This window comes from Ambystoma mexicanum, chromosome 8 (genome assembly GCF_040938575.1).
Source record: "Ambystoma mexicanum isolate Mex_15411 chromosome 8, UKY_AmexF1_1, whole genome shotgun sequence".
Taxonomy (NCBI): Eukaryota; Metazoa; Chordata; class Amphibia; order Caudata; family Ambystomatidae; genus Ambystoma; species Ambystoma mexicanum.
Genome location: NC_090929.1, coordinates 183,130,689 through 183,147,423, shown reverse-complemented (window position 1 = coordinate 183,147,423; position 16,735 = coordinate 183,130,689). Strand labels below are relative to the sequence as shown.

Genomic DNA, 16,735 nt, shown 5'->3' with positions numbered 1-16,735 from the left:
AACTACAAACATGTATTTCCTGTTTAAGCCATAATTTCACTTATTAGCATAGTGGCATGATGATGGTGGTGCTGTGATCTATCATGCTGGAGAGCAAACTTCTTCCCGCCTGTCACTTCAGTGCTGCAACAGCGCTAGTGGAAGAGTCCTGCCAGTAAGGGGATGTAGCAGGCTTGTAGGTCAGAAGTATGTCTTTCAAAAAATCAAGCCTACGTGACTGTTTACATGGTGCCAGACACTTCGCAGTGGTTATTTCATACAGATCGTTAAGTGCACTGGAGGGAGGATCATGTTTGTTCGCACTTTGTTGCAAAAGGGCAAAAGTACCCCTCCATACAATTTTGGTCATTTCCTAAACGCAGTGGAAATGCAAAGAGTAAACACTGTCAAAATTGGCTTTACGGTTCCCTTTTCCAAACTGTTTTGAAAAAACTGTAAATGCTGCATGCAAATTACGCTTTGCAGGCAGCATTTACAATGGAATCCCTTGGAATGTGCCTGCTGTTAGCAAAGGCAGGCAAATTCTCCAGCAATCCATTGGTTTTAAAGCCTGGAAATACATGCTAGTAGACAATCCTTGGCTATTTTAAGGAACAACGGGAATGTATATCCCATTATGTTTCCCCACTTCGTCCCCCAAGTGTAAAAAAACAAGGCCTAAACAGCTTAGAGCTCGGTTTTACGGTTTACGTGTATGTTCCAGGGCTTACAAAATGCATGCTTCCTCTGATTCATTTTAACTGGGGATTGTGACAGTGACGACGGAAATTCCGAATATGGAGGAGGCACCCCGATAACCCGGGCGGTGTCCTCCTCCTCCTAATCTCCCTCCCCCTCCTCAGGATGGAGGGGAGGTACCCGCCGAAGCGCGGCAAAAGCAGGGGAAAGCCCACGAAAACGAGGCAGCGCGGCAAAAGGGGGAAAAAGCCTGCAAAGGGCTACAATGGAAAGGTGCGGAGCTACCCCCTTTAAAGCAAGCGGGCTTCCCAGTTCCCACTGCAGGCAGCATCCAGCCTTGGCAGTGGGACGCCCGCCTGCCAACAGAGGACTTTGTTTGCTCGTGTTGCAGTTCCCAAGCGGAGAGGAGGAAGCGTTCCAGCCGAAAGAGGAAGGGTTCCCGTTTTATCGGGGTTCCAGCAGCGCGGCGATAAGGTTGCAGGCAGGAAGGTGCGTCGGGTAAGGTGCGGGCTAATAAGTTTAACGAGGGCCAGTACTGGATAAAGGGTTAGTGGTATAGTCGGCAGGGTGTCGAGTGCTGAGAACAGGGGGTTGCAGCAAGTTAATGGAGAGCATTGAACTTCCACTGTTAGCAGCTGTAATTGCTTCAAGGTGCTTTTGGCAGATTTCATCAATGGTTTTTTCTGGTGCTTCGCAGTAGTATAATAGATGGGTATTGATGTTTGCTTGAGAGGTGTAAGGTCAGCGCAGAATGTGCGAGGCATGTCTTCCAGGGGCCGTTGCCTATCCCCGCGGGTCTTTTCATGCCCGTTTTGGGGGGTTTCCATGTACGGGCCTGGGCATATCATCGTAGTTTGTTCGGTCGGTACGCAGACACGTATTTCCTGGAGTCTCACTTTTAAATGAACAGTGAGTCAATGCCGATCGGTTCCCTCATTGGTTGCACTCCATCAGCTGCACGCAATTTCTAATCCAGTGACTCTATAGGAGAAGGGCGGTAAAGGGACAAAGGGGTTTGCCGTTGCCCTAGCTGACATGCGTAAAACAAGGACATTAGCGTGGTTATATTGATGTATACGGTGGTCTCCTGGGGTATATCGGGTGATGGTTTAGCAAAGGCTCGGACAGGTTTTCCACTGTCAATATCATCGGCTCCGGACATCCATCGGTTAGAACGGTAGCCGTGCGGCATGGGAAGGAGGAACGAGGATCTGCGGTGCAGGCGCGTTTTCCAGAGTATACAGATTAAGTAGTGGGCGTTTCAACGTCGATGGGCCCATTATGGAATGTTTAACGCAGATGCAGCACCCTTTCCGCGTTATGTCCGCCTAGCGCAAGGCCCCAGAATGTCAAGGCGAGGTAGAGGTTCCGGAGACACACTTAGGGGTGGCGCACTAAGTGCATAAATGTACCAGCGTATTTATTGTGTGTACCAGGATGATGATTTGGGAAATACAGGAGCAACGCTTAGGACGAGGGGTTATCTGGAGGGCCTTGAAGTTGTAAAGGGTTCGAGAAAGGTGTACAGTCAGAGATGTCCGCTTTGTCTGGGTGTGCGCTCCTAGCCACTGAGGTAATGATCGGGGGAAAGAGGTATGTTTGGATGTTGAGGGTCCATTGCGGGAATGGCCACACACGGTTTTTTGTTATGCCCTCGATCTGCCATGAAGCGGCAGAAACGGGAGATTCGAAAGCCACCCGTTTGGTCCATGGCATACTGTGACTACAGCCAAGCACCCCCCGCATGCACGTATAGCATATTAAGCGGGGTAGTAAAATGGCATTACCCGTCTCTGGAATTAGGAAATTAGAACTGCAAGGCTGTCCCTAAATGCTTTCCTGTTAAGTTTATGTGACACATGCAAAACGGTTTTGTACAGCCACCAGTGGCGGGGGTGATAAGAGCACAGTCCTGGTATGCGGGGGACTGCGTTTCAATTCAATGTTCTGAATCCCCGGGAGGGCGGTTTACGAGTATGGCGTGGGGCACAAGTGGTCACAAGGCGGTCAACATGCAGCCGTATTCATTGGCAATTTTAATGTCATGGTATACAAATGCAAAATCCTGAGTAGACTTATGGATAACACGTGTTCTTTAAACCTGCTGCATGCATCTTCTGTACCACATTTGTAGAGTATGGCCCCGATTCTAGCTGTGATGAAGGTGCATGGCCTCTTCAGCTCAGGGAGAGTGCGACTGAGCAGTACCCTCCTACCGCCTCCCACAGGTTTTGTTCTCACCTTGGCGAGGTGCTTTATGTAAGGTACATTGAGGTTTGGGGTTCAAGGGAGCCTGTTACGTGGATACAAAGGTTGATTGAGCGCTGTTAATGTATGGAAGGCCAAATAACATAACGCCTGGCTTGGGGGTTCAACTTTACATGCCTTTCGTGGCTGTTGTAATAATTTAGACCACAGGGCATTCACACCTCGATTTTGCAGGTTTTGACGTAACTGATGGTAGGGGCCGAACTATTGTTCGACTATTGCAGTTTCACTGGTCGGCGGCTATCATGAGGTTAAGAGCTATGCTGCAAACTCAGCGTTTGGTTTTCTACTGCTATTTGATTGCGGGCGGAAAACTCCAGGCAGGATGCCTTGGTTTAGGGAGTTCTTATTTGTGAAAGTGCGCGGTGTGGGGCGCAGTGCTTCAAGGCCCGTTTTCGAAAGTGGTTTTTCTTACCACACTTACATGACGGTAAGGGGCGCAGGGGCGCGTTTCGTAGGGATGGTTGGGGACAAATAAGGGCAGCATTCTGACAACTCTGTTCACCAACGTTGTGGAGAAGGTTTGCATTGGTGTATTTAATGCTGATCGGGTCTTGGTTACAGTCAGCGGGCCATGGGCTTATCAGGAATTAATAATCGCCCTTGGGCAGCGGTTAGCAGGCTTTGGTAAACAATGTGGGTAGGCTATGTTGATTTGGACGGTTTATTGCTCCATTGTTTGCAGTGGGGGCATGGGTAATGTATTTGTAATAGGGGCAGGAAGTGGTAGTTGTGTTGCAAAGTATGACCGGCCGGGAGTGGGTTTAGCTGGCACAGTGGCACGCAACTCCAACCAAAGGAGGCCACGGTATAGAATGGGTAGGACGAGGCAAGGATTTATAAGGGCGCTATAAGTATGATTGCATTACGCTGTCCATGGCAGGAGGTCGCCTTTCTTTTCCCCGTTTCATGCCACTATAAACCTGCCTGTCCACGGGTCAGGGACACGGTAAACTAATCCACTCTCCTGATTCAGCATACCTGTAGTACACTTATAAGCTAGGCATGCCAAATGGAGACTGGTGGGCCGAGCTAGCATGACCCTCCCTCCTTCTCCTTTTCTCTCGACCAGAGCCACTTAACACAAGATGAGGCGCTTGGTAGGGGGGTAACTCTATAAGACAACTCTGGGTGTCAGGGCTACTGCATATTACACGTTTTGGGAAAACCAGGGCCGGACTGTTGCTGTGCCCAGTTGGGAACACAGCGGTTCAATTTGCTGCCAGGGTCAAGTCCCAATAATTAAAGGGGGGGAACCCAGAAACAATTACAATGGGATGTGACATCGCCAGAAATTAGCAGGTCAAGGTCTAACGGTGTTTGGAAAACATTTAAAGGTGTGCATTTTAACCTCCAAGAACCAATACAAATGTTTTACCCGAACCTCGCAGTATCAAAAAGGGACTTTCATCTTCACTTATTTGTACTTGTCATCATGTTATATAGTGCGGTGGTGAAGTGTCTGGCCGACAAACCTAACAACTGCGGCTCGAGACCCAAGGTCAGCTTTAATACATGAATTCAAAGAAGATATTCAATGCTTTTCATTTAATTGGAGGGGGGGAGGGAAATCGAGCCTTTAATTGCGGTCTATCCAGTCAGGGACGAGCTGCATACGGCTAGTAAATGTTGCCAAGGGGGCTAAATGTTCAGGCATGGAAAAGCAGACTGGCGCGGGACACAGTGGTGGTACCATATCATGACAAAGTCTGGTAGTGGGGTGCCTGGAGAGAAGTCTGGGGGACATGTGGCAGGCGTTCCAAGTTACAAGGTGATGTAAGCAGGGTTCATTGCAAAAGTAACGTGTTAAGGCGTAAGGTGGTAAGCAAGGCAGCAGGGTACAGTGTTGGCACGGTAGGTTGGCGGGGTTGGAGTGTGGTTTATCAGGTCAGCAAGTCCAACGCTGCTGTTCCTCCTGCTAAAACAGAAATAGGGAAGGGCCCAGCCTTCCCAAGTCAGGAGCTGCACCTCCCCAGCCCAGAATTCCTGCAAGGGCAAGCAATCCACTAAGGAGTAGGGGTCGGGGGAACTGGGCCCACATGAGAGAAGGAGCAATGATGGCAAAGTTGGTTTTGGAAAATCTAGCAAAACGAATACTGCTTAACCTCACCCGGCAGGAACGGCGCTCTCCCAGCATGGTAACTCCTGCAAGGGCAGGCAGAGCAAAGATAAGTAGGTTGGGGAGTGGTTGGCGAATAAAAGTGGTAAGGAACCTATGGCGGGTGCGGTATGAGGGACAAGTTGGAAAGGTGGCAGGGACAGAAGTGTCCCGGAGCAGGCCCGCCCTAGCTAAGGCGGAATAGGAGGGAAAGGTGACAGAGGCAGAAGTGTCCCAGAGCAGGCACACCCGGGTTACGGTGGAGTAGGATAAAAGGGTGGCAGGGGCAGAAGGGTCCCAGAGCCGCCGTGGTTGAGGCAGAGCATGATGGAAAGGTGGCAGGGGCAGAAGTGTCCCGGAGCAGGCCCACTTTGGTTAAGGCGGAACAGGATGGAAAAGGACAGAGGCAGAAGTGTCCCAGAGCAGGCCCGCTCTGGTTAAGGCGGAACAGGATGGAAAGGGGACAGATGAAAAAGTGTCCCAGAGCAGGCACGCCCTGGTAAGGCAGAGCAAGAGAGAAAGGTGGCAGGGGTAGAAGTACATCAGACATGGCATTAGCATCTTAAATTCCACTGAATACTCTATAAAAGATGGTGTTCATCTGTTGGCAATGGGAAAGGAGGTCTGGTTGCTTTAAGAGGTATATCAGGCCGGAAAGAATATATAATTGACATGCCACCTTTTCTCCCCACCAGCAGCAGTCTGGAGGAAAAAGAGATCGGTCTGGGCGGGGTGCCGGGGATGAAATGGACACAGCTGCAGGGGCAGGTGCGCAGATTGCCAGGGAAACAGCAAAAGCCGGACGTATGGGTCATACACCTGGGAGGTACCGACCTGACAAGCCTGGGAAGGGGGGCTCTGATGCGGGAAATGATGGGCTCTCTACAGGAATTGGCAGGCCAACTGGGGGAAACTGAAATCATTTGGTCAGAGATAATCCCAAGGCCAGAATGGAGGGGTTTGGATAATCACGCAGCTGTGGAGAGGTCCAGAAGAAAGCTAAATGGGGCAATGGCAAAATTCTGCAGGGGCAGGGGTTTTGGCCAGATTAGGCACAGCTTGATTAATTTAAATTCCCCTGAGTGTTTTCTGAAAGATGGGGTACATTTGTCACCACTGGGGTTGGAGCTATTCTTCTGGAACCTTTGCACAAAAATCCTAGAAATCTAAGGAAGGAAGCAGGGGGGAGCCACGGTGGGCGGTAACCCGCCTGTGGCGTGGCAGTGTTTGGGCAACCAAACACAAGAGACAGACTACAGATGAGCCAGGAGAAAGCTGGAAGGGTCTTCGCTCTTCCCAGACCAGCGCCCCTTGGGAGCCTAAATGGCCGGGGCGTCTGGGGGAACAACAAGGGCTCAGCTTCCCCCAAGGAAACGGCACTCTCCCCGCCCACGAACACCTGCATGGGCAGGCGAGGCTCAGGCACAAAGGGTTGGGAGAGTTGGGCCTATGATGGACTTTTGGAAGGAAATGGGGAAGCAGGTTTTTGGACACGGAGCAGTCGCCGCATCTTCTGAATTATTTCCACTGCAGTGTGTTTTATGATATTGTGGAAAATAAATCTGCAGCCTTTTTATGCCAAACAACAAAGCAAGACTCATGTGACACTTTTCTGGGGGAAAAAGAGGAATGAGTTATTGCTATGTAATGGGTCCAAAATGGACAGTTGAACGGGTTATGTGTGAGGACACTGGCCATGAAGAGACCAGGGTCTTTGATTGTTGCAGACAGGTGTGGACAGAATCACATTTCTCCAGGCTAGGGGAATGACGTGTGATATTATGAATCCCGACCTCCGGTACGTTACAGGAGGTTGGGTGATGTTTGCACGCCCCTCTCTCTCACTCACACAGAGCAAGTAAGGCACTCGTCTCGTTCCGTTTCTTGCTCGCGCGGGAATGAATACTTCCGGGCAAAAAACGTTATTACGGCCCTCGTCACATGGCGCGGTTCTCCCTCGCTCACGTGATCGGGTCTGGCGTAACTATACCACAACATGGAGGCAGTTTTTGTTAAGCTTGATCCAGTTTGTCATTATCCATAATTTTACTTACATCAGGTTTATTTCATATTGAGTTCTCGATAAACCAGTCGATGATTTGGGTGGGGTCTGCATACCTGAAGCATGTGAGGCCTGAGTTGTTAATATTTACATTGAGTGTTACAATTTTCTCACCCTAAACACCATTGCTCTTTCTACACTAGCGTGTGCTTCCTTTTGAAAGAGTATCTACCAGTGTATGCTCTTCCCCATCTGTTAGAAGCCTCTGTGCCTTTAAGGCACACCCGAGGAAGCGGGAAGAAAGGGAGGAGTTGGGGTTTCCGTAAGAGGGCAGTTCCTGTTGGTACATGGTGAGAGAAGGAGGTAATGAAGGGAAGGTCTGTCCAAGCTACCGGTGTCTGTCCTTATGTGAACGAGTACATCACCATCATACATGTAATCATCTGTTACCTTTAATAAGTCAGATTTCTTAAAATGGTTATGTAACGAATTACCTAACATTATTCACCTCACAAATGAAAGATGTCAGAGTTTGCTTTCTAGCTGTGATTATTGACACAACTGATGCATGTATTCTTTTCTGTAGAAGTTAATTTTTATAACTGAAGAGGAATGGTATAGTTGTTTCATATGTCAAATGCTGCGACTCTATTCATGCTGGAGCGAAAGATTTACAGTACTGAGGGGCTCAACACACAGTGGGTGAACAAAGGTCATTGCTTATGCATCTTTGGTTCACAACGATATTTGTCCTTTTTCATCCCGCCATTTGCAAGTACTTACTGCTGAAGCATTTCTGAGGAGGTGCCTTCCTTTGTGTGCTTCTCGCTTCTCTGTGCCTGAAGCACTTCCATACTCTAGAGTCAAGTAGGTAGTCCAGCTTGTGCCATTCGTCTGGTTCTGGCTATTCTAAAGTCATGAGACTGTCCCTGGTTTCCATGTTCCTGCTTTGTGTTTGGAACCATCGAAATAGAGTTCTTTTTGTACTTCCTCCGTCACTCTGCCCAATACACTTTGTGTGCTGGGACTAGGGTTGGACAACTTTTTTTAACATGGACTGAATGTTGGATTCGGATAAAAAAATCTGCTCCCCATCCTGTGATTCTTCCTACAGTACGAAAATAGTCAGTTGGCCTGCAAATTTGTTTATTTCTTTGAGTTGTGCATGAACATTTTAGCCATTTGAGAGGCTCTGAATTCAGAGGCATTCAACATTTCGAGCCTGAAATGTTTCTGCATCATTGCAAAAACATCAAAAAAGCTTCCAAAAAACGTCTACTGCCCAAAAATGCGGAATTGATGGCAGTTCTGTTCTGTAGGCAGAGAGTAATTCTGGGTAGAATCTGCCAGTTTCATCGCACCAATGAAAATGTTGCCCACCCGTAGATGAGAAAAGTGGTCAGAAGTGTTACATTGAATGGATTGTGTCCTCCTACGTATATCCAGCTTTGCTGCTTCAGAAAAAAGAAATTCAGCAGGGGCGCTGTGCATTGATGCCTGTCGACTCAATGTCTCTCGGAGGCCTTTGTCTCTCTGTAGACGTCACCAAAGGATATATGTAGCACGCGCAGAGCCCGTTGGCTTCAGTTCCGTTTTTCCACGCTAACGCTTTGGATACGGTACGCTTTGTTCCTTGTGAAAAAAATCGTTTGAAAACCTTTGACTAAAATTCGAGAAAATGGCTTCATCATCGGCGTCTTCCATTCCCAAGTCGGGTTTCAAGAAATGCTGTGCCTGCAGGGGAAGCTTGCAGCAGGTAGGATCCATAAATCCCCTTAGACTCTTTTGAAAAAACAAACTTTGAGAAACAAACTTCAGACGAATCGAGCACTGTTTCTCCTCGCCGTAAGAAGAATTAACAATCCTGATCGCCTAGCGGTTCCCGCCACTCGTCATCGTCTAGACATCGAAGGAAATGGCACCATAGATCACCATCTCCCTCGTCTTCCAGTTCCTCTCCGGAACGAGTCGTATGCCCTACAAAATTTGCCTCACCAGCCCAGTCTGAAGAGTTTAGACTTAAGATGTTGAAGGTGTTCGAGAATGCAGCCTTGACATCTTGACTACACCCAAAAGCCATGCTCTGGTCGAAAGACCTCATAAGCATAAAAGCCGTGCATCTTCGGACCCGGCGGGCAAAACTCCTTGTGAGCAATTGAAGGATCCATCGAGTCGACGAAAAGTCCCTTCGAGGACTGAGTCGTCAACGTCATCAACGCTGAAAGACTCAACAACGACACCAATGGGGTCGGAAGATGCGTCACCAACGCTGAAAAATGATGAAAAACCATCTGCGCTTCGAGCTTCGAGCTCCTGGACGCCACAGTTGTCGAAGCCATCAACGCAGCCATCCAAGCTGTTGACGTCGACATTCTCGATGATTTCGGCTCCTTTGACCACAAATATTATGACTCCATCGACTACAATGGAGAAAACATATACCCCTCTGCCTAGGGCTGACTATTTCAAGTCACTCTCCTGTATTTATGAGGATGCAGAGGACTCTTCAGATGAATCTAGGCCTATTGGTCTCCAGTATGGTGCACCATCAGTCCCTGAAGCATTACTTTCAGAGGATACCAGAATAAAGAATTTACAAGAATGCCTAAATGATGCCAGTGGTTTAGAAACCTCTCCAGTGGTAGAGTTCTGCAGGGAAGACCCCGGTGATCATGAATAGGTTACTTACAGACAATTTATGTCAAGAGTAATGGGATATATGGGTTGGTCTAGACCGACTCCAGTCTTTGAGCAGGATGACTTAACCGACATTTTGGATAGGGCACCCCAAGAAGACCCAATTGTGCCATTCCATTGCAGCCTTGCAAAGGCGCGTGGCTACCAACTGGGAGTCACCTGAAATTATTCGGGCTGTTACCAAGAAGATGATTTTGAAATACACGGTTTCAAGTTCTGATCCATTTTACTTATCAAAACACCCAACACCAGGGAGCCTGGTGGTTCAAGCTGCCACCTCAACCAGTAGACAAAATTCCTACCCTTCAATCCCTCCAGATAGGGATGATAAGCGTTAGGACACCCTAGCACAAAACGTTTTTTCAGCTGGAAGTATGGCCCTGAAATCGGCTAATGCCACGTGTACGCTGGCAAGGTTTACTCACACTCTTTGGGAGCGCATATCCATGTTGGCTGACCATATCCCCGAAGGGGAAGAGCGAGACAGGTTTTTAAACATAGTCAAGGATGGGAAAGATGCAATGTGGGAATCCCTCCAGACTGGTCTAGACTCTGCTGACAGTATCAGCAGAGCTATGGTGGCAAGTACAGTTATGCACAGGTTTGCCTGGTTGATAAAGTCAGGATTTTCTCTAGACGTACAGTCCAGACTTCTCAACATGCCCTTTGACGGCACTCATTTATTCAGAAGAAAGGCTAATCACTTGGTGCTGCAATCAGACAACCTCCAAACCACCCCACGGGTATACCCTGGAAGGGTAGGTCCTTTCTTCACTACTCCACATTTGGAAGAGGCAGAGGACAGCTAGCTCAAAGAGGCCAAAGAAGATTCCCCTGTGGTGGACGGGGAAGAAGTACTAAGACCGCAGCAGCAGTGGCTACCTTGCCATCAGCCACTGCGTCAGCTGCCCCAAAACCTGTCTGAGGACTTGGTTCGCAAGACTGCAGTGGGAGGCAGACTGTCACAGCATCTGACAGAATGGCAGGCTATTACTTCAGATGCATGGGCATTGGAAACCGTTACCCCCAAGGTGACTGTCTTCCCTTTCTAAAAAAGCCTCAGAGTCATCCACCGGGAACAACTCTTACAAAGTTCCGGATCCGCTCCTTATGCAGGAGATACTAACCCTGCTAGAGAAAGGTGTTACTGTACCTGTAGCGGAGAGGAACAAGGTTTGGTACTCCCCTTACTTTCTAATCCCCAAGAAGGACGGAGGATTGAGACCCATCTTGGACTTAAGAGACTTGAATAAGTTCCTCAGGAAGGACAAGTTCAAGATGTTTACCCTTTCTCAGATCCTTCAGGCCCTCCAGCTTCCGGATTGGATGGTATCATTGGACCTTCAGGATGCTTACTTTCATGTGCCGATCCATCACAAGCACAGACAGTACCTAAGGTTCGCCGTTGGCGATTCTCATGATCACTTTCGGGTTCTGCCATTTGGACTGACCTCCGTCCGAGGGTTTTCACCAAATTGATGGCGGTTGTGGCAGCGAGTCTAAGAAGAGGAGGAATTCCCGTTTACCCCTACCTAGACAATTGGTTGATCAGGGCCAGTTCCCCAGAGCAGGCCCTGGAACATCTCAGCTATACCTGTCACTCCCTTCACAGACTGGGCTTCTCCCTCAACTTCAAGAAGTCCCACATGATACTGTCACAAAGACGCCTGCCAAGCCTAGCAAACCCAATGCTACCTGTGTAAATGTGTCTCCCTTGTAAATAACTATGTAAATGTTTTTCCTTGTAAATAATGCCTACCATACTCAATGGTCCCAATTCTCAGGAAGGATGTCAGACCTTCTACACATTCCGAACAAAGTCTCACAGGACCTTCTGTGGTGGGCCTGCCAAGAAAATACTTTGAAAGGAAAACCTTTTTGGCAACCATGGCTGAAGATAACGGTAGTGACGGACGTCTCTCTCACAGGGTTGGGAGCCCATGCCAACAATTTAACAATCAGTGGTCGTTGGTCTCCATCGGAGTCCAAACTACACTTCAATCTTTTAGAGCTGAGGGCAATCAGACTAGCGCTGAAGGCCTTTCTGCCATCTGTATGGGGAACAAATGTCCTAATAATGACAAACAACACAGTGGCCATGTACTACCTCAACAAAAGAGGAGGTGTTTGGTCACTACCACAGTGCAGAGAAGCAATGCAGCTCTGGTACTGTGCAATACAAGAAGAAATCTCCCTATGGGCAGTTCACCTAGCCAGAGTGGAGAACACAGTGGTGGACGCTCCGAGCAGGCAGAGCACAGTCTCTCACGAGTGGGAACTATATTAGGACGCCCTTCAAGAGATCTTCAACCTTTGAGGAACCCCTCTAGCGGATCTGTTTGTGAGCGGTGCCAACCGGAATTGCGAGCTGTATTGCTCAAGGGAATTTCCCCCAAGAGGAGCTCTAGGAGATGTGTTCCTAGTGGACTGGGATTTTCCGCTCCTGTACGCATTTCCTCCAGTCACCATCATTCTTCACGTAATAAGGAGGTTGAGAAAGTTCAGGAAATCCATGATCCTAGTCCTCCGGATTGGGCCAGGAAGACATGGTACCCGGACCTTCTGGACATGCCATCTGCCCTTCGATGCGTCTTCCACCAAGACAAGGATTTGGACCTCTTGTACGCCGTAATGGAGATTTTGCTTTCAGCCAGAAGGCCAGTAACTAAATTTTTGTACCGCTGCCGTTGGAACAAGTTCTGCAGCTGGTGTAGATATAAGAATGTTGATCCATTTACATGTAATACACTGATGTTGTTATCCTAGCTAGTCTGGGGCTCCAGATTGGTATCATTAAAGGATATCTGGCAGCACTTTCTATATTTAAGCGCACTTCAGAAGAAATGTCTTACTTTAAGATCCCTCTAATAATCAAATTTTTAAAGGGAACGACAAATGTTTTCCCTCCAATCCCTTTTCAAGTCCCAGTTTGGGATCTCAACTTGGTGCTGAGGTTTATGATGTGTGCTTCTTTCGAGTCTACACTCCTTTTCATTTGAGGCTACTAACCCTAAAAACCATCTTTTTATTAGCTATTACATCTGCCCGAAGGGTGAGTGAGCTTCAAGCTTTATCCTGCAAGCTTCCTTACACTGTTTTTTATAAGGATGCAGTGGTGCTGAAGGTAAAGCCACCTTTCTACCCAAAATTGTCTCTCAGTCTCATCTCACACAGAAGCTAACTTTACCATCATTTTACCCTTCTCACCTGGGAAGGAAGAGGAGAGGCTTCACAGGCTTGACCCTAAACATGCACTGAGCTTCTATATCACTACAATGGCAAAGTTAAGGTAGGATGACCAATTATTCGTGGGCTATTCGGGCCACAAATTGGGTATGGCTATCACCAAACAGACATTATCCACTGCTGGTGATGTCTGTGATCACTGCCACTGGTACCCTAGAAGCCGTTGCTGAACGTGTTGAGCTGGCACTAGCTTCCACCCTTCTGGACGTGCATAGGACATTGTAAGATGGATAGCCTTGTCTAGTAAGCTATTTTACCTGATTACATATGATCCTTTGACCTCTCGCTCACTCTCCCTTCTCCCTTAATCAGCTGAACTCATTTCTCAGTGGCCAAGCCTACCAAATTGGCACTCATAAGAATTATTGATGACATTTTTCCGGCATTTTCTTAGTTGTGCTCCTGTGCATACATCCTTTTCTCCATCTGCAGAACTTTGAAAATATGGGCCTTTGTGTTGAGAAAGATGCAGAAACTAACGCTTCCTTGAAATTGTTGCGAATCAAACTTAGTTATTCTAGCCCAAAACAGAATAGATGTATATCCTACAGAGGAAAAGGTTTGCCGATAGCCATATATTGAGGCATGTCCTTTTAGTTTATTGGAGGTTTATTAACTGTCCTTTACGAGGGATACTGTATTGCAAAATATCATTACACTTAGTATAAGTATTATTTAACAGTAGTAATAGCTCTCCTCGCTCTCCGTCCCGAAAAGAACTTCGAGGGGGCCACGCAAGGCTTTGATGTTTATGCACCCTCTGACACCATCAAACTGTTAGTCATTAGTATTAGTCTTTACCCACCCTTTTCTGTATCTATGATTGCCTTTTAAGACCTCCCTGTGACCCCATAATTCATAGGCTGTCATTCACCAGAAATTCTGTTGGTGCCTTTGGGTTAGCAGTGGGCAATGTAGCCCCTGCTTACATTTTCCAAATCGTTAGGTGTCTCATTCGAATGCCAGTTCATGTCCCTTATAATTCATGAGCCCCTGTCTTATTTGTATGCTCAAGTCATGGCGCATTTCATGAAACTTTTTCAGTGGTGCTCATCTTTTTATTCAGTGGTTGCTTCGTTCTCAAAGCATAATGTGACCTGCGCTTTGCTATTTTTGTTTCGATCGGTTTTGCATTAAATACCCATTAAAACGCAGCAAATAAGGTATTGTTTTTTCATGCCAGATGGCGTTTTAGCATTTACATATCTCCTTATATACCAAAAAATTCAAAGTTATAAATAGCTTCATCCAGAATAAGATGTCTCTTTGCATTTTAGTTATTGTTTGGTTTTAAAGTTATGAGTTTATATAGTAGTTTTAATGAAAGCAGCGAAAAAGGAATGACTTAAGAGGAAAAATAATAGTTTAAAACTAAATCGTGCAGTGGAGTGTGAGCAAAATACATGTCCCTAGTGTCCTTTCAATTTTTGTTCCGTTTTTTGAGCTGTCAGCGCCTGCTTACTCGTTGACTGCAGAGAAGCCTCCTGAGCGTGCAGTAATTATAACCATTCATCTGACGGTGCATCATTACACCTGGACCGACAGATTGTGACAGGCCGTATGTGCATAGATTGCTAGTTGAGCATAACAAAATTAAAGTATTTTTTTGAATGTTTCCTGACGCTCGGTGTCTATCGACAGCTGCCTTTCTTTCTGTTGTAAAAAGTTTGTCCTTAGCAGCTCACTATTTGCAGCCTTTCTTGGTCATACTTTTGGAACAATCGAACTGTCAGGGCATGTGTTTATTATGCATGTGTCCATCTGTCCTCCATTAATCCGCTTGTTCCACCACTAATGGACCTTCAATCTTCTGAAGACCACTCTCTTTTCTGTTACCACTTAGAACCTTGTGTTTCCAATCTCTGACCTTGAGTCTTCTCCTTTGCCCAGGAAGAGCTAGAGCTAAAACTGCATGTGGACCAGATCTCCATGCCAATAAGGCAGTCACCTTCCATAGGCTATATTTGTGAAAAAATGACCACTGCTCTGTAATAGTACAGGGATGAGTTGCGACTAAAGCGACCTACTCATCCCCACACTACTACTAAATCAGGAGTGAGCTCAATCATAAAGGTATACCTCTTTCATCTCTTTTGGTAGCATGGGCCGTGCGCATGCTATACTCTGCAGTAGGGGGGCGAGCTAGCACAAGTCCAACACTAAGAACAAATGTATCCAAATATAACAATGTCCAACCAAGTTTCTAGAAAAAACAGGATCTTTAATGTAACAAAAATGCACACAATTTAGAAAGACACTACTGCCTCAACCCTGTAACACAGGAAAAGCAGACTTTGAAGTGATGGGCACTATGGGCGGGAAGACAGGGATTTCAGCAGTAAAATGTTAAGTTCATGAAGATGTCTTTCAAAAGGTACTGAATGGGAGCTTAAAAGTCAATAGGGTCCTTAAAGTCGGACCAGGGGGACAGGGTGACTTCAATTACCTTATGTTCTGGTCTTTGGGGCCCTTCAGCATGGTGCCAGGCCTTTTGGCATCAAAGCAGTAGTTTGGATGCTTTTGGCATGCATCTGGGATCAAGTCAAGGAGCAGCAGCGATGGGTTATTTCTGGACCAGCGACAGCTTGAGCGTTGGCGGCCCTGAAAGACTTGTCAGCCTTTGGTGCAAAGAAGCGGACAACTGACTGACAGTGAGCAGGCTCAGCTGACTCGCTTTGGGATACTACAGAAGCAGTGGCTTGAAATTCAAAGAAGCTGGGGAGATGGTTTTGCGTTGGGGACGCTAGGCGTCTCAAGAGAGTCTCGGATCCAGAGATGTTACATAGTCTTCATTGAATGAAACTCTGAGATGCGGAGGCTGTGGACCATCGAGGTCAAGGATAACTCCGGTAATTCCAGTTCAGCATCTTGGACAGCAATGAAGGTTCCCATACTGGCATTGAGACAGTTAAGATTTGAAGGGAGAGCCAGTGGTCACTTCCTTGGTTCTCTGGTTGCTGGGTGACCCAGTCCAGAGTGTCATGGGTGTAAAGACTGGTAGGGGGTGTCTGTACTTCCGCTCTCTATATGGTAGAGGAGAGGCACAGGAGACCCCAGCCAAGATTCTCTATAAGGTAGCAATGGACGAGCAATCAAGGCCTAGCTTCTCAGGAGGTGATGCGGGCTGGTTCTTAAGTACAGTGTAGTCCCCGAACCCCCACAAAGGAATGTCCACAAACTGTATTACTGAAAACACAGTCTTTATATAATTAATATCAAGGGTATGTACACGATCACATAACGCACTTTGTACTCGGAAGTCAATAATGATATATATATACAATTCTAAAGTGGTACCACCAATGTTATCGAATCTCATTAAAGTGCATCAACTGTACGGTTAAAATGTCACACAGATTAATAACGAGGAAACCAGCAATAGAGATAGGAAGGAACGCAAGATGGTTGAAACAATAGACAGAATACTGACCCCTACCGCTAGGCACAGTTCTGTGTGGAGATTCCCCCACCTGGGCAACCTGTAAAATAAGATATATCGCACAAGCTCAGTCCATATGTTCAATAGTCTCACTTCTTCCTATTAAGGTTTTTACCCCACCAATCTACCTGGTGGAGTAGAGTTCTCCGACGATGTGTCGACAGATCCTTCTTGAGTGCCTCCCTTTCAGGTGGGAGCCACGGATTGTCGAAAGGTGTCGGGGAACTTGGCGTTCGGTGTCGGGGAATCGATGGCCCTTCTTGAGTGCCCTCCCTTTAAGGCGGGCGTCGAACATCCGACGGTGAAC

General features: G+C 47.2%; 1 protein-coding gene across 2 annotated transcripts in view; it reads left to right on the top strand.

Annotated features, from left to right (window-relative positions):
- The window catches only part of AGPAT2 (1-acylglycerol-3-phosphate O-acyltransferase 2), an 818,715-nt gene that overhangs the window by 335,757 nt on the left and 466,223 nt on the right, over positions 1-16,735 (top strand). The gene's annotated exons all lie outside the window — the stretch shown is intronic.